The sequence below is a fragment of the Aedes aegypti genome, chromosome 2 (assembly GCF_002204515.2).
Source record: "Aedes aegypti strain LVP_AGWG chromosome 2, AaegL5.0 Primary Assembly, whole genome shotgun sequence".
In the NCBI taxonomy this organism is placed as follows: Eukaryota; Metazoa; Arthropoda; class Insecta; order Diptera; family Culicidae; genus Aedes; species Aedes aegypti.
The window spans coordinates 66,933,008-66,956,974 of NC_035108.1; the positions used below are offsets into that span (position 1 = coordinate 66,933,008).

The 23,967-nt window shown below is 36.7% G+C and overlaps 1 protein-coding gene across 1 annotated transcript in view; it reads right to left on the reverse strand.

Moving 5' to 3' along the window:
* The window catches only part of LOC5567138 (diuretic hormone receptor), a 424,292-nt gene extending 408,425 nt beyond the window's left edge, over positions 1 to 15,867 (reverse strand). Inside the window, exons 1-2 of the mRNA XM_021841104.1 lie at positions 15,472 to 15,867; positions 9,004 to 9,413 (exon numbers count right to left, since the gene is read on the reverse strand). The gene's annotated coding sequence lies outside the window, so the exon portion shown is untranslated. The remainder of the gene's footprint in view (positions 1 to 9,003; positions 9,414 to 15,471) is intronic.
* Positions 15,868 to 23,967: the final 8,100 nt, after the last annotated feature.

Below are 23,967 nucleotides of genomic sequence, written 5' to 3' on the forward strand. Positions count from 1 at the left end.
TTCAAATATACAAAAAAAAGTTTCAAAAGTCATAAAAAACATTTTCTCATATACGTGTTATGAGTCAAGGTTTAAGCCAAAAATAAAATCATTTTGATTTCCGAGCTACGAAAAAATACACAAAATTCCAAGTGTACCCCGTCTAAAGGCGGGGTTGGGTATTAGAGGGTTAAAATACATACATCGACATAGATTTGTATTGTTTTAAATGAGAGATAATCTTTCACTTATTTTGATTTGTAATTTACGGACACCCTATAGTAATGAAGAAGGGCTCCAAGGGAACAATGAAGGACACATCCAAAAAGATTTCCAATCATCTGAGGAATTCTCGCAAACTTCTATTATGAATACCAAAAAATAAGTCCTCAGTTAAATATGAGTATATTTAAAAAGGTATAATTCGTGGAAGATTCCTTGGAGTCATTGCATTGGTAAAGAAGTACTCGGGAAAATCTCGGGCTTGACCAAGGATACGCCAAGAAAACCCTTCAGTTGTTTTTTTTAGGGGAAAATGTTTAGAAGTTCCCTCAATGAAATTCTTGATTGAAACCTTGATAAATTCCTTGAACGATTCCTATATGCAATCTTCCAGGATCCTTGAAAAAATCAGGGTAATCATTTTCGGAATCTCTGAGGTAATTTTTAAAACCCATTAATTAATTGATGCCTATATCGGAAAGCCAAAACGATTATTACTAGCTATTTTATAGTGGTTTTACGCCCGAAGCAATTCTTTCAGATATTAATTGAAAAATTCCAGGTTGCATTGCTCAGCATGTTCTTTACATGATAGCACTGGAAAAAGATCCCTGAATTTGTTGCTAATGTTTATTCTGAAGAAACCCAGTTAAGATGTCTGTAAAAAATCCTGAAGGAATTTCTAAACAAATTCTTGGAAGAAATATTACGAAACTTTGAGGGTTCTCAAAATAAGTTTTACATAAAAATTGGTAAAATTCATTGAATAATTTCATATAAATAACCAGGAAATTTTTTAAAAGAAATATCCTGAATAATTATTTAAAGCCACCCGAGAATAAATTCAAATTATTTTTGGTAAGTGTTTTTGAATGATAAAAAAAAGGAATTTTGATTGTCTCAAGCTCAAAGCTCACCAATGCTCCAGATTTTTGGAGGCCAACAAACTAAGGTACATTTAATTAAAAATCAAAATTCATGAAGTAAATATTTATAAATCCAAAGTCGTAATTAGACTCGACATTTAAAAAAAGGTATCTGAGCCTATTTAAGTATCCACATGAGGATTATCTAAACGCAGCCCTTTTCGGAGGCTCAGTTTTTTCATGCGCCCAATCGATTTAACAACAACAAATATTTATGGAGGCCCCTAGAATGGGGGGCCCGAAGCGTCGATCCCTCTGGGCCCCTCTGCTGGTTCTAAATCTAGCCATTAAGTATTTAAAATAAGGGATAATGAAGGGGCCCCTGTACATAGCTGATCCAAATCACCTTCAAAACCTATGCTTATTATACTAATTTTTAGTTTGAGAACATACAAATTGTCAAGCTAGGTCGAACTTTCAATGCTATGAGAAATCCGCACTGCAATTTTGGGGCCCCTATGATCTTGGGGCCCGGTGCGAACCGCACCCACCGCACCCCCCTAGCTACGCTACTGCTACTTTTCCATCATGTTTGCAGTCTCCATACAAAATTCCTCATTTCTTTTATACGGCAAAATGTAATACTTTTCTAAACCGTCAAAATATAACTTTTGAGCATCGAAAACAGTATGAACTTTCTTGATAAGTATTGTTGAATACATGAAGTTTAAACCCTGAGGCAAGGTAATCAAATATGCCTTACAAGTATTTGGAATAGTTCTTGCAATAGGGCGGTATTTTGCTTCTGCAAACCTGAAGCGTCTGTACTCCATGTTAGGAGCGGCTAACAACAGCGTCTGTTCTCCATATCAGGGGCGACTGATCATCGTCCGAGTGCCAGAGAAGGACTCTAAGCTAAACTGCGCACTATGGCTCTCCGAACATTTACGAGGAATGATCCTCTGGAAATCTAGGGGGTTGGTGTCAGGCCCTGCAAGCCAGTCGTAAAAAATCAAGCAACGAATAATCAACGAAAGAATACGGACCGGGACAATCGGCGAAGACCACAGCGACGTAAAGGGACTAGCGATTGGAAGCTCAATACGTGGAACTATCTCTCAACTTCATCGGGAGCACACGCATACTCGCCGACGTGCTGAAGGACCGCGGATTCGGCATCGTAGCGCTGCAGAAAGTGTGTTGGAAGGGATCAATGGTGCGAACGTTTAGAGGTAACCATACCATCTACCAGAGCTGCGGCAACACATACGAGCTGGGAACAGCTTTTCTAGTGATGCAGAGGCGCGTGATCGGGTGTTGGCCGATCAACGAGAGAATGTGCAAGTGAGGCTCAAAGGCCGGTTTTTCAACTTCAGCATAATAAACGTGCACAACCCTCACTCCGAAAGCACTGATGATGATAAAGACGCTTTTACGCGCGGCTCGAACGCGAGTACGACAGCTGCCCAAGCCATGACGTCAAAATCATCATAGGAGATTTGAACGCACAGGTTGGCCAGGAGGAGGAGTTCAATCCGACTATCGTAAAGTTCAGCGCCCACGGGCTGACGAACGAAAACGGCCTACGACTAATTGATTTCGCCGCCTCCAAGAATATGGCCATTCATAGCACCTACTTCCAGCACAGCCGTCCATACCGATACACCTGGAGATCACCACAGCAGACATAATCACAAATCGACCACGTTCTGATTGATGGACGGCACTTCTCCGACATTATCGACGTCAGGACCTATCGTGGCGCTAACATCGACTCTGACCACTATCTGGTGATGGTTAAGGTGAAGATGAATCGAAGCCAAACTTCAAATTTTCAAGAGCACGGATCTTTAGAACCAAGCATCAGTTAAAGCTGAAAAATTAATCGATTGGTAACCAGCTGGTGGTGACCGATCGATTAGATTTTCAGCTCAAACGGATGTTTGGTTCTCCAGATCCGTGCTCTTGAAAATTTGAATTTTGGCTTCGATTCATCTTCACTGCAAACTGCTCCCAAAACTCTCCGTCGTTCACAACGTACGGTACCGACGGCCGCCCCGGTATGACCTAGAGCGGCTCAAGGAACCGGATGTCGATGCGGCATACGCGCAGCACCTCGAGGCTGCATTACCGGAAGAGGGTGAGCTGGACGAAGCCCCTCTTGAGGACTGCTGGAGAACAGTGAAGGCAGCCATCAACAATGCAGCTGAGAGCAACGTCTGGTACGTGGGACGGAGCGGATGGAACGATTGGTTCAACGAGAAATGTAGGCAGATGGAAAAGAATGCAGCGCGGGTGGTCTTGCTGCAGTAAGGGACCCGGCAGAACGTTGAGCGTTATAGATGGAGCCTCTTTCGGGAGAAAAAACGCCGCCTGGAGGAGACGAAGTGCGAGGAGATGGAACAGCTATGCTGGTCTCAAAAACACGTAAGTTCTATCAGAAGCTCAACGCATCCCGCAATGGCTTCGTGCTGCGAGCCGAGATGTGCAGGGATAAGGATGGGAGCAGACGGACGGACGGACGAGCGAGAGGTGATCAAAAGGTGGAAGCAGCACTTCTACGAGCACCTGATTGGTGCTGAGAGCACAGGCAATGAAGGACGGGACAACGGAGGAAATGTCTTCGTCAGTACTGCGGAGGATGGAAACCAACCAGCCCCCACTTTGAGGGAGGTTAAGGATGTTATTCACCAGCTCAAGAACAATAAAGCTGCTGATAAGGATGGTATCGGAGCTGAACTCATCAAGGCTGGCCATCTGTCTGCACCGGCTGATAGGCACAATCTGGGAAACAGAACAGCTACCGGTGGAGTAGAAGGAAGGGATAATATGCTCCATCTACAAGAAAGGCGACAAGTTAGATTGTGAGAACTTTCGAGCGATCACCATTCTAAATGCGGCCTACAAAGAATTATCCCAGATCATCTTCCGTCGTCTGTTACCTATAGTAAACGAGTTTGTGGAAAGTTATCAAGCCGGCTTCGTTGACGGTCGATCGACAACGGACCAGATCTTTACCGTACGGCAAATTCTCCAAAAATGTCGTGAATACCAGGTCCCAACGCATCACCTTTACATCGATTTTAAGGCGGCATACGATAGTATCGACCGCGTAGAGCTATGGAAAATCATAGACGAGAACAGCTTTCCCAGGAAGCTTACAAGACTCATAAGAGCGACGATGGAAGGTGTGCAAAATTGTGTGAAGGTTTCAGGCGAACACTTCAGTTCGTTTGGATCCCGCCGAGGACTACGAAAAGGTGATGGACTTTCGCGCCTGTTGTTCAATATTTCGTCAGAAGGTGTTATGCGGAGGCCCAATGAGAATATATACTAAGGTGTGGAAGAAGAAGCAATGGCTACGTATTAGTAAAGAGTAAAAACGTAAACAAAAATAACTACGTCACTAATTTACACGGCCTCTTATGGGAGCTCGCTCGCTTGTAGTTGTGAAGCATTTTGCATCGTACACGGATGCCACGCACACTAAATGTCGTCTTCCTCACCTCGGTATATATTCTCATTGGCGGAGGCCGGTAGTCCTCGACGGGCATCAAACATGGACGCCCCAGACAACCAGAACTAACGTATAACGAAAACACTTTTTGCGTTATGCGATGCTTATATGCGCAAAGTTTCACGTATAAGATGTTGCGAAAAGGCCTTATGCGTACAAAAGTGGAGGCGATATGCGTGCATATTTTATATGATGAAACACATCATGCAATGCGGGTGGGTTGATTTTATTGCGAGCTAATCCGCACTCTTATGCGACTCAATTTATGATAACAAAGTTGATTTGACAGCTGCTACGGATTGATCCGACTTACATTGTACGAGTATACGGGACGAAACGAAATAACTCATAAAAACGCGTTTTATGCGAAGAAACTCATCGATCAAACGATTTCATCCACCATGTAGTGCGGGAGTGATGAAATTTGTATGAATAAACGACTTTACTCGTTCACTGTTATGCGATTTCTGGTTGTCTGGGGCTGCTCGAGGAGAACTTTCGAGCACTTGAAGTCTTTGAACGTCGGGTGCTTAGGGCGATCTTTGGCGGTGTACAGGAAAACGGTGTGTGGCGGCGAAGGATGAACCACGAGCTCGCCTAACTCTACGGCGAACCCAGTATCCAGAATGGTGTTCCCTTCGTTGGTACAAGAAGGCGTGGAATACAGTGAGCTAGCTGGGCGAATCAAGTACACAGCAATTTGGCGAGCATGGGCAGACCGGAGGATGGAGAGATGCGGCCACGAGCCAAGTATTGTGCTTTAAATTGTTGATTCAGTGTTATCAGTTTGAATGTTAACTAAATAAATGAAACGAAAAATGAATACTCGAGAATCATTCCACTCTAAGATTTTTTTTTTCTCCATCATATTTCCGCTCACCAACTTCTCCCGAGAATTATCACTATGTGGATAATTAAAAACTGATGCCGGGGACGGGATTTGAGCATAGAACATTGCTAAAAACAATCGAGATATGTGCACACTACCCTTGCTACCACATAAACTTGACCTTTTAAATATGACCTTCATTGAAGTCACCATAACTTTGTTATTTTCCAAACAATTTCGACATTTTTAGTACCATTCTTTACATAATCATTGAATTCATGAAGAGTTTGTGGAACAACAAATTTGTCTAAAATCAAAATTAGTTTAACCCGTATAGGCCTGAGTGAAAGCAAAAATACTGAAACCCTCACCGCTCAAAGAATTCTTAATGGATTCAAATGATTTTTTGTCAGTTCACTGGCCCACATATCTTGTTTCTAGAAGTGGCCAGAAGAACTCAGAAATATTCCTGTGGCCAGAGTTATTCTGGTGGGTCACTGGGACAAGTCGGGTAAAAAAGGGCTATTTTTTGGGACACGCCAAGTTACCTGTATTTATTTGCAATGACAATCATTTTAATTTGCATAAATCACTAAGATCTGATACTCAACATTATAAATGAAGAGTTATGCACCGTTTAGAACGTACCGGATGTGGCCATTCGGTCGTAATGCCCGGAAGAAACGGCTATAGAATCGTTTGATACTAAACCGTTTCAATTCTCGAAAAGTAGAAATCAAACATAATTGTGCACTAAAATGCGTTCCCATAAGCTTGACACAGATATTCAGATACAAATTGGCCACTTTATCGCAAGTTTGAGGCGTCCTGGGACCCGAAAATGGTCATTAGTAGGATTAATCGAATACAAAACCCATAGTTATCCAATTCAATCGTTTCTCAAATGGTTGACACTGATGCAATTTTCCTAAAATTCCGTCATGTAGTGGTCACATTATAGTCGATTCCGGAAATTAGCTGTGACTAGAAATTTTCCTACCTCTAGGGGCACAAAGGCACAGTACCCTTCTCACCCGACCTGACCCAGTGATCCACAGGAATAACTCCGGCCACAGGAATATTTCCGCGTTCCTCGGTCCACTTCTAGAAACTAGATATGTGTGCCAGTATATTGACAAAAAACCATTTGAATTCATTAATAATTCGCTGAGCGGTGAGGGTTTTAGAATTTTTGCTTTCTCTCAGGCCTATTCGGGTTAAAAACAGATTTCTACTTATTTGTTCTCATTTTACTTAAAAAAATCAACTTTCTTTTACAATAACTCTATGAATACTCAACCGATTCTAAATCTTTTTCTTTCTAAAGTTGTTTTCAAATTGTGTATACAGAAGATATACATAAAAAATGATTTTGGCTTAGTTATCTAGCAAAAACTGCACAAAAACATCTATTTGTTCCTCTTCTTTTTCCAATTAAACGTCATTACTAATTCTTCGATAAGGGCATTGTGATAATTTCTTATAATTTAGACTCAAAAATATGTAAAAATGTAATTTACGGCAAAAAAACTTAAACTATCCAAAGAAATTTGATTTTTTCATCGAAAAATTATTTTGGGTTGTTTTTGTTGAATAACTTGGTCAAAACATTTTTTATATAAATCTTCTGTATACACAATTTGAAAACAAATAAATAAGCTTAAAAAATATGAAATGATTTAGAATCGTTTGAGTTTTTAAGAAGTTATTGTCAAACAAAGATGATTTTTTAGCAAAATGGGGAAAAAATTTGGAGACATCTACTCTTAACTAAGACTAGTTTTGATTTTAGACAAATTTGATGTTCTACACAATATTAATAAATTTGATTTTGTAAAGAATGGTGCTAAAAAAAATGGTTTAAAAATAACAAAGTTATGGTGATTTTAACGAAGGTCATATTTTATAACTTGAAAATTTGCTCAAGACGCTTGCGCCTCCTCCAAATCTGTATATTTTTGGCTCAAACTTTGAGATTTCTCTTTTTATATGATTTGAATTCAATAGCGACACTATCGACTGGATAGGTGGTAGATTTTTTCGTAGTTTCGGCGCCCGAATTTTAAGTTTTGAGAACTTTTGAGAAATAAACCGCATCCTTAGACATACTCAATTAGGGAGTTCATGAAAAGGGTCGAAAAACAAAAGGTCGAAAAGACATAGGGTTTAAAGGTAATATACCGAAAGGATAAACGATCGAAAACCTTTGTTCAAAATAGACAAAAAAAACACACACACACAAAAGAAATCATACTCGACCTCTCGTCTTTCGACCATTTGTCCATAAACTCTTATCAGTCGTATTTTAAAAATGCTTTAATAACTCGGTATAATTTTTTTTTGTTCTGTTCGACTACAAAGCTGCATTTATGTATTGCACAATGATCGATGTTCATGCTTAAGTAGTAAAATACACTTAATCTGCTCGGTAAAACTTACTGGGTTTTTGGATAATCGAAAAGGGCAGTACAGTTTCAAGAAACAATTTTCAAATCAATAAACAGAGAATTTTTTTTGCTATTTGTGAAGGGTTATCTTTAAATATCATTAATTGATAAAAAAAATCAAACACAACATTTTTTTCCAGTCAATTAAGTTTTATGAACCTTGTTGATAAGTATTGTTATACACATGAAAATTGAGTTCTAAGGCAAATTAAGCAAACAAATTGCCATACAAGCTGGAAAACTTGCATGCAAGTTGACTGAAATAGTCAAATTCAATATTTTCAACAGTGTTTATCTTAGAAATATTAAATAATTGTTATTTTACTATTAATTGTTCAGTCAGAGTGAACCAACTCACTGAACGGTGGTCTTTAGTTCAGTCAGAGTAGACCAAGTACATAAATAAACCACCAAAAAATCGTTCTATCAGAGGTTTGGATTTTGTTTTTCCATGATTATCACTTCACATGTTTGAAAGTAACACAAAAATGTGAAAAATGTGCTTCAATATTCGCAAAATTTAAACAAGTTAAAAAATTACGGAGCGTTAAGCTTCAAGTCCATTTTGCTCAAAGTATGAAACATGTCACTTGATCCACTCTGGCTTAACACCGACCATATATGATAAGTATTATCGTGTTTGTAGCGTTCAAAAATAAATTTGAAAATTTAAATATGAATTTTGACATTGCATGTTGAAGATGTATTTTAGTATCAAATTGATCAATAATTAAATGTGGCAGCCAATACCGGACACGATCTGGAAATGCCTGTAAATTCTGTAAATTTGTACATCATTTAATGTTTTTACCTTAAGATAAGTATTTTACTGCCAATTCAATGAATTTGCAACATTCACAAAAGTAATTTGAGTTTCCTAAATGAATGTTGATTCCTCGACCCTATACAAAAAAAATCAGAGGATGTTTTTGCCTTAAATTTGTTCATCAATTTTTAAAGTCGTTCCACAAATGTTTATGGACAAACTTGCTAAGCATTTGGTGTTCACTGTTAAAAAGAATCATTGTCATACCAATATTTACACTTGAAATTTATTTTGGCTTTGAGTGTATCGGATCACAAACTGTCCAGAATCCAAAAATCATTTTTCATAAATCTTATATGTTATCAAAAATACTGTACCTTGTTCACCAGGTGCCCATGTTCCTGGAACACAACTCCGTCACACAATTCCCCAGCACACAATTCAAAGGAACACTCACACAGCGAACGTTAATCCCAAATCCTATTAGCTGACACCAATCCAGCCAACCCAAATGGCAGTACAGCACGACTTATGCTACTATGTGTATTGCCTTTCTTTGGCCGATACGTTTCGGTTTCCGCCGAGTAGCAAATCACTTCCAAATGTCGACACTTTTGGCTTGAAGTGATGACGATGACGCAGGCGACGTGCGACGTGAAGCTTCTATTGAGCTGTGAAAATGGACATCATCATCACCACGAGTTACAAGCGGAGATTTGTCCCCAAACACAGAATTTTCCTCACTCTTAGCTTTGTCATATGTTGGCGTGCTCCGTCTAATTAGATTCTGAAATTGGAAGAAAAACAGAAATGTTAAGCAGAATTCCGCAAGGACGAAGCATTATTATTTTAGGAGATTGGACATTTTTCTTCGAATGTGGTTACTGCGAGGCGAGATCGGATTAAGCAGCTGCTTGACTGAGCCATCATCATCGGGAGGATTCAATGGAAAGTTGGTCACATGCATCGGCGTAGGAAAAGAGGGGATAGAAGTTATATCTGGAGGTGTTATTGATGAACTTACCCAGACAATTCATTGATATTCTCCAGACGAATTTTTTGTAGGATTGGTTTTTGAATTCAAGGTTCAATTCCCTAGGAAAACTAGCTACGCTAATGGTAACATCACAAATAGTATGATTCACTAAATTTGAACAAATGAGTCCCGCAAATCAAGATTTAGGCAATAGCATTTTTGCTCCAGTTAACCTCAGTGAGTAGTAATACTCTGTTTTTTCTCTGGCCACTGAACGACAGTGAATGTTTTCCCCTTACAAACCGAAGGAATGTAAACCGCCAGTTCGGGAAATTCAACCAAACCATTGCGGGGATTATGTTCGGCTATTTATAGATACGAAAGCAGTTTTGGGGGAAACCACATAAAAGCTTACGATACCATTGTGGACTTTTGGGCTCTCATGAATGAAGTGATCCGTCTCTTATGGTGACGACTATAGCGTGCAACGAAGACAAAGAAAGTCCACGAAGTAAACCAGCAACTTTTGATTATGGTAGATTGATTCTTGGTATTTTCTGGAACAGCGAATGGTAACTTCCTGTTTAAATCGGAAATGCGTACAGGAAATATTCCTATAGTATGGATTCGAAACTGACGGATCAGACTTTGTGTGTTTTTCGTAGTATGGTTTACCCATATTATTGTCGTAAAGAATGAGGGTTTAGATTGGAAACATCCTCTTTCTCTTTTTCTGTTAAGAAACTAAGTATTTCTCTAAGTATCTATGTTTGTTGATTTCCGCTCAAATTTAATCCACAATATTTACAACATTTGTTGCAAGAATCCTTTAGAAAATAATCCTACAAATTCGCTAGGAATTTGTGTTGAATCAAATGACTTATTTCTAATCGAGCTGCAGCGAGAATCACGAGAGTGAGATTATTTGACTGTGAAGGACTTAGTCTACAAAAGTTATTTTGGAAATTACTGTAGTTATTTCTTTAGTATAAATACTAGTTCAAGTGGCTCTTGGGGACATTTTTGACAAATTATTGGACGAAATCATGTCTGAATAAAATTCTGATGGTATTTTCTGAAGTATGCTTAACACTTCAGTAGTCATGTTATTGTGTATTTTACAAAAAGCATAGAAGGAGCACGCTTGTCGTCCACAGCACCAGCGTGGTGATATTTGCGATAGCAAACCACGCGACAACCAGAATGTTAAGAGAATTTCAAAAGGATCTTCTTAGGATATTCATATTAGTATTTTGGAGAAACTTCTGAAATTCATAAATAAATCGCCGAAAGAATTTGTGTAGTCTGATCAAAATATCTAAATTATTACTTATTATGAAATAATCCTAGAAGAGGATCGCAGCAAGCCATGCGCGCGGGCGGCTGCTTTTTGAATTTTATGTCACGTTTGCCTTGCCGAGTTTTTTTTTTCAATTCCGTTGGTGAAAATTAGATTTGGCGGTGCTAAGTCCCATGCAAATGTTCTGTGGAATCATATTTTTCGAAGTGACAGATGTGTTTTTTATCGGAGATTATATCTGAAGATGTTTTGTGAAGTTTTGTTTTTTACTTTTATTCGACTTGCTTGCGTTTTGCTCGAGAGTGCTCTATCATGGCACCATCAATTGAATTCGTTTCGCGTGACTTGTTTTTTTTTTATCTCCCGAGCGTGTTGATTCAAAAATCAAATGTGGTTCATGGATGCCCGATTCGGGTTGGATTTAGAACTTCAGTGCGTGCATTTTGATGGACAGTGCTAAGTTACGGCTTACGCTATTGTTCATTATTATTGGAGCGACAGATTGCAGCGGATTTTCGAATAGAAATTTGGTGAGTTTGTTCTGATCAGCAGTATATACTCACAATGCGTTAATAATAATTATTTGTTGGCCAGAACGTCTACCAAACGTACCCTATGGCACTACCCTTTCCATCAACATTCCACAACATCCCGTAACACCTATGAGAGATCGTAGAGTTCTTTGCATCTATCTTAAGTAGGTGTTCAATCAATCATCCTTTCCAATTCCCCAGCTTTCGCAAGGACGTGGCCAGGACAGCTCTCGATTATTGGAGGATGCGTCAATCTTGTATAAGAGTTAGGGGTTAATCCCAAATCTCTGATTTTGGTAACGGACGGGAAGGAGGCAGCCCTCATACAATGGTCTAGGACTGTACTCATGAAAAAGAACGGAATAGAAGTGCAAGGTGTACCTCAAGGACTGATTTCTTACATAAATTCCAAATAATTATCAGAAGTTTTGCCCAATAGTGTCTTAAAAATATTTCAAGATATGAGTAACATAAGTTCACAATGACATTTTCTATCCTAAATAGCTATATTTAATAATCAGGAGAGTACAGAATCTCCCTAGGAATGTTAAGTAGAATTCCTTCAAGAAACCATGACGATTAACAGTAACCTTAAGCAGTTTTTAAATTCAAATACCTTGTGAAAATCTTTAAAAAAAATCCTTTAGAAATCGTAGAATTAATTCATGGAAGAATTTTTTACTTAAAAACCCGAAAAAATTCACGAAGTATTTAATTGTACATAACCGTTCATGCACGAATATGAAAAAAATACAGGAAAAATCTCTCCAGCAATTCCGAGATACAAATCCTTCAAAAAAAGTTTGTCAAATACTTGCATTGTGAAGTTAATCACAGAAAAAAAATCTCTGGGTGATTTTATTAGGACGATTTAGGCCATCTTACTAACTACGTCAGATCGTTTGTCCAATTATCTTAAAAATTGTTTGGACCTTGTTAAGAAACAGCATTGTGTCAAAATTTGTTTTGAGGGATGGGCCTGATGGTGTACTGTTTAGAACACATGCCTCTTACGCCGAGGACCTGGGATCGAATCCCATCCCCTAGTTAGTCACTTATGACGTAAAGGTTATAGTGATGACTTCTTCTGCAGGGAAGTAAAGCCGTTGGTCCCGAGATGAACTTGCCCTGGGCTACAAATCCCGTTAATGAAGATCACAAAAAAAAACTGTTTAAATATATAATGACTGTTTTTTTTCCATTATTCATTTCTGATCTCAGAAAGTCCGAAAAAGTCGTGTCAAGTACGCATATAGCCTCCACTTTGGTATGTGTATACTGTCTTGAATCGCAAGTCAGTCCCATCTGCATTTTCGTCAAAATTGAGTTGAGTTTAGTATTGAACATCTCTTCCAATGCTCTTTCAGCTGCACTAATGAAATAATATGATTTGTTCGGAAAAATTAGGAAATAAACAGCAAGTCAAATTGTCCCTTACTGAAAAGTAACCGCATGTCAGTCCCACTACAGACTTTCGCATCGTGGAACACAAAAATATAACTTGTTTTGATCATCTTTATATTTTTCTCAAAATGATATCGTAAAGAAAAGCAAGTTGTGAAAGTTTCATTAAGATTGGAACATGTTCCAATCCTCTGGAATTTTTTAAATATTCGTATGGAAAAGGAGTTTGAAAACTTCACAGCCCATTTTCTCAATGCCTACTTCTTACAGATGGGACTGACTTGCGATTCACGGCAGTATAGCCTTTTCAAGAACCACGTGATTATTGAGCTGAAATCGAATTCAGGTTAACTTCTGCGTTCATGAGTCCTCTCATGGCGTAGTGGTTAACGCGCCCCAACTAGAGATCGCGGAGTCGTGAGTTCGATTCTCACTGAGAAGACGTGTAACTTTTTCGCAAATCTTCACATCAATTTGTCCATCTAATCCAATTGCAAATTATATGTAATGTTTAGCTTTTCGGTAGTTGTTATACTTAAAACATATTTCAAGCAAGTGACTTGGAAGTGAATTTTTAAGTTATTCAAAATGACCATCAGTGAACTGTACAAAGCTTTTAGCAGGCTTTTGTAGGCTTTTTTTCATTAGCGAGTTCCAAAATAACAATGATTTGACCAAAGTCCGACTTTTTATGGAAAATGATGAACGATTTATCGGAACATATGAAGCCTTGCAAAACAACTGTCTTGAGTAAACTTGTTCATCTTGTCTAAATCTGCAGCTTTGCAGAAATGAAGAACTAGAACGGGGGTTTCTTAAATTGAATAACTTCATAAAGTGAATCAGTTTCTAAGGTGAAGATGCTTCGAAGCCAAACCTCGAATTTTCAAAAGCACCAATCGTGAGAACCTGACAACCGTTTGTGCTAAAAATTTGATCGATTGGTTACCATCACAAACTTTCAGCACAAATAGTTGCCTGGTTCTCTAGGTTCGTGCTCTTGAAAAACTGAGTTTTGGCTTTGATGCATCTTCATCTTAAATTGAGGGAGTTTGGTTCGATGTGGTTTTACCTTTTTGAGTCTGCTTTTAAGTTGACCATTTTTATTACTTCAAGATGTTTTTCTTATTTTTATACTAAGCATATCATAGGTGTAAATGATTCCTTATCAGACTAACAAATATGTAGGCCAAGGTCCCCCAACAATTCCTTCACATTTAGACCTATGGTATGCGTATCTTCGGGTATTATAGCGAGATATGGCTTATTTCAGTTGATTTCAAAAGTTTAAAAAAGATTTATAACATACAAGCTCAAAATTGAAAACACATTTGAACTTATTTCGAATTAAATTGATGAAAAGCTTATTGAGCATGTTAAGTGTCACTGTCATATACCATTTTGTAATCATTTATCTTTGAATTCAACATTACATCCATATTACTATGGTAAATCCTGTATAAGCTTTGTTATGATTCTGTAAATTTTTGTGCAGATCAATTGATTTTTGCTGTTTATTTGCGCCCTTCTGACAGCAGTCAATCATTAGATATCAGGTAAGGTATCCTGTGAAAGAAACATAATTTTGAAGAGCCATTTCTTAATAACCACTAGGGCTTCAAAGATAGGCTGATTTTGTTAGATTTATTATATTAAAAGAAAATCATTCAGTTTTGTACCGTTTCGAAGTCTAGCCATCATTTGCTTCCATAGAGATGATGTACCGTTTTGAATCATATTACGGACAGCTTCAAATTCCGGACACTCTAATTTGTATGGGAAACATTTCACACGACACATTTTAATTTTTGCTCTTCAAAAGTTCTCACTTTCGAGGCTCGTTTTAATAAGCTTTTTCTATACAAATTTATGCAAAATTTTAATATCCAACTGCCTTATACGTCTCTTTAGTGGCTTGACGACTTCAACTGATGGTTTGACTTTTCTATTAATGGTTTCCATGAGCTGTCCGGAATTCGAATCAAAGTGTCCGGAATATGAGTCAAAATTGAGGAAGCGTCCGGAATAAGAATCATGAAAAAACCACACATTTCGATTAATTTAAAATTATTCAAGTGGCGGAAGCGTATTCTTTACCCACCATTCGAAAGTCAAGGGTTTTCGACGCTCGATAACGCTGAGAAATCATTCAGTATGATTTATTTTGTATGCTCTCTGCCGAGTTATACTTCACTAAGGCCTTAAATGTCCGTAATATGAATCAAAACGGTAACTACATCCAGACTATTTTTTTTAGATTAAAAAATTGGCTTCCGGTTTAGGCACGGTTCCGTTTTGGCAACTGAAAATTTCAACTTTGTTGCCAAAAACGGAATCCTACTATATTGTTTTTGAACCGCCGTTATCTTCATGCTTGTAACACGACATTTGAATGTTCAAATGGTCAATTGACAGAGAAATCTCTTAGATTATAACTGTGGAAGTACTTACAAAACACTAAGCTGAGAAGAAGACTCTGCCCCAGTTGAGAGTTGGAGGATTTCAAAAGATTTTGGTTCTGAACGACCAATATGCATTCCTCAAACAAAACATTAATTACAGGACACACAAAGACGGGAAATGAGGTCATCATCGATTAACGCATACAACTCCCTACCACATAATTACTTACCACAGATCGTCCCCACCAGTAAAATTCCCGGAAAGCACACCACGTTCACATTAATCCCGGCATTCAATTTAATGCTTTCCACTATTTACAACCAACCGTCACTGGGATCTTCTTGGCATCAGCATGAATCAACAAGTATCATCCGTTTCCGTTGTCACATTTCCACATTGTAAATATTTCTTCCTACATAATTTTTCAAACTCGCTAACGATTTCGGTTTAGCAACTTCACTTCAATGATTTTCCACCGACAATTCAATCTAACACGGCTTTCAAAAATCACCGCACTTAGACTTCCACTTCCCAAATTTCCTTTTTTACAAAGCACAGAAAACTCCCAGATATGCGATAGCACTCAAGAACCCGTATCCGTAAACCGACGTGTAAGCACGGTGACCGCTCGCGAAAAACTGTTGTGGAAAAGACTGTTGCTTTTCCACAACGCTGCCATCGGACTGGAGTCGATCAAAAATGCACTGTGCACTGCCTTTGTCGACTGGGGAGAAGTTGGCGCTCATTTTCCGGAAAATCTCTCACGCACGTGCTCGTTCAAAGAGACCGGCGTGTCAATTTCCCGAAGAGGCGAAGAACGCCGGATTGTTTATGTTTATGTTCGAAATTCGAACATTTGGAGTTGATTATAATGTGGAAGAAGCGAGCATATCAACAAGTGGGTGTCGGTGCTCAGTTTCAACAGCAGAGAATGATGCTCTCGAGTTAAATTGTTTGCTTTCTGTACCGGAGTCGACAAAGAGTTGGTGGAATGTGTTGCAACGATGGATCAAAGTAGAAAGGGGAACACAGCTAATATGTCGATTTCCATCCTGCAAACAGACGCGTATCAATCAAATACTAATGTGTGATGATCTTTAACAGCCTCACAGGATTCCCATATTTAATTTCATTTAGAATAAGTACTAGTAACGAAATCAAAAGCCATGGTAGGTAAACTATAAATAAAATCTTTTACAATATTTTATGTTAGGACGTTACTAGGCCAATCATAAGGATGCTTTGAAGAGTATTAGTTTGGAAACAATATTTGGCCCATAGTGGGGCAAAAGTTCGAGCCATGCATAAAATTATGAAAAACTGTTCAAATTGCTCAAAATCCACATCCACATTCAGCGAAGTTTTGCTGATCGTGCGAAAAATATCATCAAAAATTTACATTTTCACTAGTTTTGCGAAAAATTTATATATTGGGTATATTAGAACTATCCCTGTTTTGGGCAATTTTTTGGTGAACATTTAGTGTGTATTTTTCTGCAAATTTAAGTTTTTGGATGGTATTACTATTTATTGTACTATTTGTGTTTCGATATATTTCGGCCAGCGAACTTCTGCCCCACACTAGATTCGAATTCTTGCCCCACCGGTGGGGCGAAAAATTGTTTAAGACAATCAATTTTGAAACTGTGATAAATAAAAATGGGTATATATTTTGACACAAGTTTGTTGTTTGCAAAATTATAACCAATATGTCGAAGGTTCACAACATTAGGTTGCTGCTTTTTAAGGTGTTGAGTTGTAGCTTAGTGAAAGCAGCAAAAGCGATAACAGACGAAATATATTCCGCTAAGATTTTAAGCTGTAAAACATTTGCGTTACAGCTACATTAACGCAATCATTCTATTTTGACAGCTTTCATTTCTTGCTGTGTACGATGCTTCAATTCAACTGTTGTACAGCAGCAGAAAGCAACAAATCTTGGCTTATAGCGCTAAAATTGTTAGTTGAGATGCATTTGGCTGTTGTTACCAGTGATTGAAAGTGGTTAATATGTTTGCTGAACCAGAGCAGAACCAAAACAAATTGCTCATGAGCGTCATAGTGCTGATTTATTCGCATCAGTCGAGCTCACAAGTAAATGCAGCTAAAGTGATAAGTGAAGGTGTTCGGAGCAGTAAAGAGTAGAGTGGTTCAAAAAATCGTTTTTGCTCCACACCGCTCATTGGATTCTAGATCAAATCCTGAGTGTCCTCCCAAAATTTGAGCTCGTTTGTATAAAAACTGAGACTGCACAAGCCCCTTGAAGTTTATATGGGAATTACTATGGGAAAAGCTAGCAAATCATTCAATCGGTCATAGTGTTTGCCCATGTGCTTTTGGGGATGAGAACTATGTTGATATTAGTATTAGTTTATATCTAAATGGATATGAAATTGAACAAGTTTTTGACTATAAATACCTTGGTATATGGTTTGATTCTAAATTAAATTGGGCAAGTCATATTTCATATATTCAAAAAGTTTGTTCGAAAAGAATAAACTTCCTTCGATCAATTACTGGTATTTGGTAGGGTGCTCATCCGTCTGATTTAATAACGCTTTACAAAACAACTATTCGCTCTGTGATGGAATATGGATGTTTTACATTTGGTAATGCTGTTCAAACTCATTTTTCAAAACTTGAAAAATTGCAATTTCGTTGTTTAAGAATTTGTTTGATGCTTCTGAATTCAACTCATACTCAATCTATTGAAGTATTGGCTGGAATTGAACCTCTCAAAATTCGATTTCAAAAATTAAATTGTAAATTTCTGTTGCAATGTGCTTCGTACAAACATCCGATTATTGATAATTTAAAATCGTTATATGAAATCAATCCGTCAAGTAAAATATTAAGCTCATTTATATAATGTTTAAATGAGAATTTAACGCCAATTTCTTCCCCTGGATTCCAAAATTACAATATTAATATTCATACTTTTCGACCCCTTATTGATTTATCTTTATATGAAGAATTGAAACAAATTCCAAAAATTGAACATTCGCGTTTTGCAAATTATTTATTTGAACGTAAATTTGAAGGTATCAGTCGTGATCAATTTTATTTCACTGATGGATCTTTAATTCAGAATGTTGCTGGATTTGGAGTATTTAATAATTTTTTGGCTCACTTTTTTAAATTACAAAATCCTTGTTCTATATTCATAGCTGAGATAACTGCTTTATATTTTGCATGTACCGTCGTTGGGGGTGACAATGGGTCAAAAAGGCATATGTACGATTTGTTTATTGAATAACTATCGCAATTTAGCTTCAATAAACTTCAAATTTGGTGTGTATGTACTTCGATGGTACATTGACAACTGTTCAAAAAATTATTGAAAAATATTTTTTCACAGCGGCACTACAAATGAATGTAAAATGACCCAATCTCACCCCATAGAGGGGGTGACATTGGGTCACTATTATTGAAATGACTTATCTTTGAGAATATGATTGCAAAACCATTCACAGCTGAAAAATATTGATGAAATAGGATGCAAACAAGACGAAAAGATACCTAAGATGTTTCACAAGTATGATAAACCCACTTAAAAGAACGATTATACCAAAAATTTGAAGAGCTATGACAAAATATATGAGACCCAACATTTATCGTCAAGTTTACATAAATTTTCTTGTTTGTTTTCCTCAAATTATCTTCAAAATCTCATCCCCATTGCCATAAAGCCTATTCAGTTTTCTTAGAGGTGTACTTAAGCAGTGATTATTTTAAACCCTCGCAAATAGTTATATTTCGGTGCGACATTCCTCAATCAATATATTTCAGGCAGATTTTGACTTCATAGTACCGGTATTTCAGCGATCCAACTCATTCGTACTTTCGTGAGATGTTTCTGTAATATGAAAACACTTATAAATAACACTGCGGAACACGGTTTTGTCTCAAGCACCAAAATACCGCTATTTACTTAATTAAAGGTTGCTGAATCCATTGCCGTTTTCAGAAACATCATAGCACGTCTAGGTTTCGAGATATTGGATGTTGAAAATACTAAATTTGACTTTTTCAGTCAACTTTAGGCTGACCATACGTACCGTATTTAATGGGACAGTACCGTTTTCATCCCCTCGACGGGCTATCCCGTCGTTTTATGGAAAATGCTCGAATTGTCCCGTATTTTAGGAAATGGAAAATTGGCACATAATTTTCAACACCAGTAAAACAATGAAAATAACAACAAAACAAACAGTTTTTGAAAATATTTCAGAGTTTATTGTCTTGCTCATCTATTTTCCAAGCAATAATGAGTTTCTCAAACAGAGTTAAATTTGATTCGCACATGCGCTTAACTTTTTGCGTTTCTTTACTCATATTCATGCCAAATTTTGGTGGATTTCCATAATACGGATCCTCATAAGATAATTATTCTATAATACTTAAAATGAAAAAGAACATTTATGTGTTTACTTCTGATACGCAATTAATTGGATTAACTGTTTAAAAAGTGGATATTTCAATAAAGTAGTGAAATATTAGAAAAATTTACGTTTGGATTGGAAAATAGAAAAGTGTTACGTTTTTTTTGGGAAATTCTTTAAGAACGCTGCTTCTCGGAAATCAAAGAATAAGCTTCAAGGTTCTTAAGGATTTTTATTGAATCATACAGACATGTAGCTTGGGATTTCATAATCTGGTTCTGCTACTTTCCCTCGAATGGCGGTTTCCCGAATGTCCTTCTCCCAACGCCAGTTCTTAGAATGCTAGTTCCCCGAAAACCCCGCTTCCCCGAATAGCTCAGTTCTCCAAAAAGTCACAACACTCATAATTGTCATAACCTTTCGCATTTCAAGGTGGTGAACAATTTGTATATTAGGCAATATGTATTTAGTCGAGAATGATCAAATATCTTCTTCTTTGATAGCTTATCGATCTTTCTAACTCAACACTATATCACTACCCGAGCAGAAGCAAAGTTCTAACCATTAAATCGAGATATTGATTTGATTGACATAAGAGATGAAAGATCTGAAGATAATATCAAAATTTTATTACTGGAACTTCTGAGCCATAGCTAAATTTGATGTTGGAAGATCTAAGGAATAGCTCGCTAATATTGGTGAGATCTTATAAAAGCTAAATATTATATGCTAATAGTATTCGAGGAGTAAATTTTAGATATTATTTTCGGATCTTTTATCTCTTATATCTTTTAAGTTAATATCACTTTTGTATGTCCATATAAACATTTGCTAATACTTGCTTTTTTCGCCTGCTCGGGTAAAGACTATTATTGCATATTTTTGAGCTGCATTGCTTTACAAGGGAACGGGCCATTCGGAGAAATGGCTTCGGAGAAACGGGCATAATCTATGTCTTTTAAAATTGTCCCGTTTTTGTTTTTTATTTGTCCCATTTTTATCTGGTTGGCTTATGGTCAGCCTAGTCAACTTGCATGCAAGTTTGCCAGCTTGTATGGCATTTTTTTTGCTTAATTTGCTTCAGAACTCATACTTCATGTGAATTACAATACCTATCAACGAAGTTCATAATATTTTTGATGCTCAAAAGTTATTTTTTGATGGTTTAGAAAAGTATTGTTTATTGCCATATAAGAGAAATGAAGATTTTTGTATGGAGATTGTTGGTATGTTGAATAAATTGATTTAATCGAAATTTAACCGTGCAATTTCAATCAAATTATGTCTGAAATGAAAATTAAAGGCATATTTTGCATGCTTGATGAATTAGATCACGAAAAATTTTGATAATTCATACTTTAAATTGCTTGTAAACATCAACTAAAACAGTGTTTTATCCAACTTTGGCGACCTGTAGCTAAAAATCCTGACGTGCTGGAACATTTCTGAGAACGGCATTAGATTCAGCAATCCCAAATCTACTAGAGACACGTAATTTGATCCTTGAGACACGCAAAAAGGTCATTTTTGTTGCGCTGTGTAATTAATTTTATAAAAAAACAACAATTGATATAATTTTACGATGTTGCTACGCACAAAACACAGTTGCTGGTATGAGAAGTTGTCAAAATTCGTTGCATTGTTATTCGATGCACGGAATCCTCAAATAGACTTGTTTGATGTTTCAGAGATGCTGTATTTAGAAAGAATAAACACATCTTAATGAGTAATAAGAACACCCGGCATCGTAAAATGTCAAAAAAGTGGTCTTGCAATTTAATTTACTATCGTTCTTGCTTGACCCAATCTCACCCTAATTTTCTAAATTTTAGACACCGTACCGAAGGAAATAAATTTTTTGTGGAAAAATCAATTAGATTCCGGAAAATACTTGTGAAGTGTAATGAAAAGTCTTTCAACCTTCTACTAATACAACGATAGAGGTTAAAGTACATGCGTTACACTTTGCACAGGAGAAATTTAATGCTGTAAGTTTTATCTAGTTTCAACATACAAGTTTATTGATATAGTAAACAAAAATTACTAATTTTAAAAATGTATATTGTGATGAATTATGTGTAATAATATGTTCCCCAACATATGAATAATTATTTCTAGCGATACCAGCGTTATTAGCTGATATATTACATAAATCATAATTTTCCGTTTTGACCCAATCTCACCCCCTAGACCCATTGTCACCCCCATCGACGGTAACTTGATTAGACATTTTACTCCAAACTTATTTATAATATGTTCTGATAGTTTGAGTTCGCTTCATGCTTCGAATTCCATAAACTTTAATTCAAAAACTCATCACATTCTTTTGGAGCCTAAAAATCTTTTGTATGATTTATATACTCAAGGGTTTTTAATTAAATTTTTGTGGGTTCCTGCTCATTGTAATATTTATGGCAATGAACAAGCTGATTCTTTGGCCAAATTAGGGGTTACTCGTGGAATTATTTACAATAGAGAAATTTGTGCTTCAGAATATCATTCGAAACTTAATAAATATTGTATGGATAATTGGCAACATTTTTGGAATTCGAGTGATAAAGGACGTTGGTGTCATTCCATTTGTCCGTTTGTTGATAAATTCCTATGGTTTAAAAACATATCTGTAAATAGAAATTTTATTTGCACTTTTTCACGAATAATGTCGAATCATTACATATGCAACAGTTGTTTATATCGCTTTGATATGAAGGATTCAAATTTATGCGATTGTGGGGAATTTAATGAAGATATTGATCATATTGTGTTTGTATGCACCAAATTTGTGATACCTAGAAATAAATTCATTAAAAATTTGAAAATCTTTTACCAAACTCCTCCTACATCTGTCCGTGATATACTTGGAAGTAAATTTTATCCTACTTTGAAACTATTATATAATTATCTAAATGAGATATCATATCTTGTTTGAATTGTATCTGCCTTAATTTTCTTTGTTTTTTTTTTCAGGATTAATATATGAAACACCTACCAAGAGAGATTATTTCCCTTTTTTCTGATTTAACGTTTCAGAAGATCAAGAATCTGGCTCTGTTATGGTTCTATCCGAGTAAGCCTTTAGTTTATAAGATATTTATTATAACGTTTTAAAAAAGATGAAGAGGTTTTGTGCCTTTTTGAGAAGATCTAATTAAGTGATCACTCAAAGGGGTTTTTCCCTCTTTCAAAATTTTAGTTAAAATAAATAAATACATAAATAACTATGTTGATACTGTGATATACAATAATCAGCAACAACTTTGCCGAAGACCGTTTTTAAATCGGACGCCCCAGTAATTAGCTAATCGATATTTTGAACCAATCTAGTAAAAAGTCAATTGCGCTTTAAAGAAAAAATACTTTTTTGTCCTTCGAGATATTTGATTTTCAAAGATTTTCGATTACAACATGACAGTTTACTGTCGTTTAAATGGATATACAACTGAGTTGTCTGTCAAAACCATGATAAGTCACACCTTGTTCAGCTACTCACGAGTAAAGTCGCGAACTTTTAACTATTTATTTTGGTATGTTCTTGCGAGCAGACGGGTGCAAACTTACTCACACCAAGCATGTTTGCGAGTCATGTTTGTTTTGCGTTGGTTTACAATCGTTAGGTGCTTCGTGATGCGAACATTTCCACCACTGGTCAATACTTAAACCTATTTGAAACCTGAATCCAAACTCAAACAAAAGAGATCCAAGCCATTTTGTTTAACGTTACTCTATGGAGCATCTGTGAGAGTTGCTTGCATCATTCACAGGCGTATAAAACATCAACTTTATCGTCAATTGAAACCAAAGTTTTTGAAACTCTGTGTGTTTTTGTTGAAACACAGTTTGTTAATATACTTTTATAGCTGCCTATTTGCCTTTTCAATGCAGTGAACAGCAAGTTAATTTGCCTCAAAATGACTTGCGGAAACTTACACACAAGTCAATATTTTTGTCATTGGTGACTTTAATGCAAAACATCGATCATGGAATAATTCGCAAAGCAGATCTAATGGAAGAATTTTATCTGACGAGCGCTCTTCAGGATATTTCTCAATTCAATATCCTGATAGCCCTTTTTTTCCTTTTCTACAAACCCTTCTATGATTGATTTGGTCTTAACCGACTCTAGTCACCGTTGTAGCCAACTGATGCTGATTTTGATGCTGATTATGTCCCTGTTACATTTCTCAATTGGTCCCTGGATCTAAACCCTTTTGGATGTGATCTAAAATTTTGAAAAAAAAAAATCTGGGTAGCCAATACCAGCATTGAAAAAAAGAAAATAAATTATTGCTAATTAATTGCGAAAAAGCTCAATAACTTGTTATGCAGTTTGAAAGCGCGCACAA